A 3,102-nucleotide genomic window follows, 5' to 3' on the forward strand; every position below is an offset into this window, starting at 1 on the left:
TTTTTATTTGATCAGATGTTATCATCATGAACCATATGAAGAATTGTCATCATCAAATACATCTGCTAAAATGTTGTCAACATAAAAATCATTTGACGATATTACCTGCAAAACACATAAAATCTTAGTTCGAACCAAAATGATACACTAGGGGGAGAGAAAAACTCTCCTATCTATTACTAATCAATACTATTTACCACAAACTATTACATAATGTGTTGCAAGAAAATAACTCTTTAAGTTCATAAGAACATCTCTTGTTTTTATACAATTTTTCACTTAATCTCTTATCCTTTCATTACATGAATCCCTGAATTCCAAGATGTTTAAAAGTTTAAAAGTTTGAATTATTTTGTCCTTCCTTAGCTCACCCAATGAACTAAATTATTCACCTAGTGAGGATATCTCTGCACGTGTTACCATGCATCTGGCTGAGCGAGCTCTTGCTTGGCTTGGTGAGGTGTATTGTCTTTGCTTCTTTAAGCGAGTCCATGTTTCACCTAGCAAGGTCTCTTCCCATTTAATTTATATTATCTATGATCTCATTGACCACTTCCACGAGTGCTTATGAATAACATCGTTTAAAAGCTCACACGAGTGTTTTTATCATCTTTTCATGATAAATGAGGGTTGTTTCATGTGATTACTTGTGATTTAAGTTAATAAGTGTTTATGTAAGATAAGTAAAAAATTTACTTATCAATCTACAATAATCGAAACCATAAATAGCAGGTGACGAACAGGAAGGCCATGTGGATCCTTAACCTTTACTGGCAGAGATCTGCAATGCCCAGGTTCCTGACAATTTTAAGCCACTTCCCCTAACAACATTCAATGGCAATATTGATCCTCATAAACACATCATCATTATCAACACATAAAGGACTATCATATGGGAGTTTGATTCCCTCAAATGCAATCTAATGGCAGTGTCATTGAAGGAAATTACCATCAGATGATATATAAGAATTCTAAGATTTTCAATAACTAGCTATAAAGACCTAGCTAAGAAGACGATATATTAGTTTTGAGCCAATAAACATAATAAGTTTTACACCATGATCTTTTTTAATGTTCTCCAAGGTCATTCGGAGTCATTGCTAGAGTATCTGGTCCGTTTTAACGAAGAAACCATCAAGGTCGTTCAACAGAACTAGAAAATGTTTATAGGGTCCTTATAAAATGGCCTTAAAGTTTGGCATTATAATGAGTCTCTGGTGCAAAAGCATGCATCCTTAATGGAGGAGATCATGGCCATAGTAGAGTGTTATATCAAATGAGAAGATAGAAATGTCGAGAAAAGGACTAGATAGGCGAAATAATGAGGTAACAAAAAGCATGAGATAATCGGACATTGGAGAAATCAAAATGTGATAATGACTCGAGTGAAAGATATCTATAAACACACTCGAAGCCACTTGGGCGCTTCACCCTACTAAACACGAGGAGGGAACACATCCTTCATGATGTCTACCATACCAAGATCATTGTTGAGCCCCACGCTATGAGAAGAGATTCCATGGGAAGTGGTTTGGATAAATTATGTAAAAATCATAGGAAACGAGACCATCATATAAACAACTACCACCATTTGAAATAGAAGATACAAAATTAATTCAAGGAGGTCACCTGCAAAGGTATGTACAGGGTAATTCACAAGGTTTAGAAAGAAGAACATTGTCACAAAAAGAATCCCACTAGAGAACACACAACCACGAAGGGTCCATAATGCTAGGGAGAGTTACGAGCCCCGACTGAGCATGCCACACACTTAATACGATATTTGGAGGCTTTGCAAGAAGTGGAGAGTCTAGTTTAACCAAGAAAAAGTATGCCCGACATATTATGCACATTTCTAATACACTGCCCATTGAGAAAGCAATCCCTTCGCCATAAATCAATTTTCCAACATATATGCAGAAATGATCATACCCCGCGAGGATGATTCGGGGGTAATCAACCTTCAAATTCGTGAATGAAATGTCAAAATGGTAATGATGGATCCCAACAGCTCTATTGATGTCCTTTACTATGAGGCTTTCGAAGGTTTGAAAATAGACCTCGAGCTCCTATAACATTTCAAGAGCTCGCTAGTTTATTTTTCTAGAGAGCGGGTGCAGGTCATGGGGTACGTCATTACTCTAATTATCTATAAAAAGTGTGTAAGCGCTAATACAGTATAGGTGAGATAGATGGTGGTGAGCTCTCTTTCCTCGTACAATATCATCATTAGTCAACTTGTTTTCAACGTCCGAAAGGCCACATTATCAACCCTTTACTTAACTATAAAAGATCTTTTACTCCCTTTCTCCATTTGTAATTTGTGCATAAACCATTTAGAATCCACATTTCATATGTTTTTTTAAGTGTTCTTATGCAGTGAATATTTGAAGCTAGTTACATGCAAAGATCGATCTCAACTTACAGTTTACCTCTTTAGTTCATTTTTGGGCCTATTGCAATAGGAGATGGTCATCCTAATGGTCACACCTTTACACTCTGTTATTTCTCAGGTGTTGTCTCAATTCTCTTAACATGCAAACAACACTGAGTTCACTTCTAATCCCACCATGTCTGATTTGCTATCATTAAAGCTTTCAAAGTTTATATTTACCCCCCTAAAACTTATTTCATTAAGGAGGTGGTATGACACCCTCCTTTACCTTGTTGAATCTTACCTAGTTGAGTTAAGTGTAATTTCGATTGTGTCTATCAACAATCTAAGCAACTTATCTTGTAGAGATAATAAATGCAGGTATTTTTTTACTAATTAACATTGGTCTCATTTCTTATTCTCTAAAGATTTTTGAGAGGATTTCTTTTAACATTAGAGTTGATTATATAAAAAATAGGCTTGTGATGCATTTTTTAGGTTCATTTTGTTCTCGAGGGTTCTGATTTTGTCTCTTACTCTCTTGTTTCTTGTAATTTTTTTCAATATTGATTTTTTTAAATTTATATATTGTTTATTTTGTTTTAGAATATTCTTCGAATCAGTAGCAAATATGTGGATAAGCAGAGGATAATTTTTTTGGAAATCTTAGTATTCGGCCTTACGACCGACTAATTCAAGAGGGATCAATCCCACAGAGCTGTCAAATA

The sequence above is a fragment of the Vicia villosa genome, linkage group LG3 (genome assembly GCF_029867415.1).
Source record: "Vicia villosa cultivar HV-30 ecotype Madison, WI linkage group LG3, Vvil1.0, whole genome shotgun sequence".
Classification (NCBI taxonomy): Eukaryota; Viridiplantae; Streptophyta; class Magnoliopsida; order Fabales; family Fabaceae; genus Vicia; species Vicia villosa.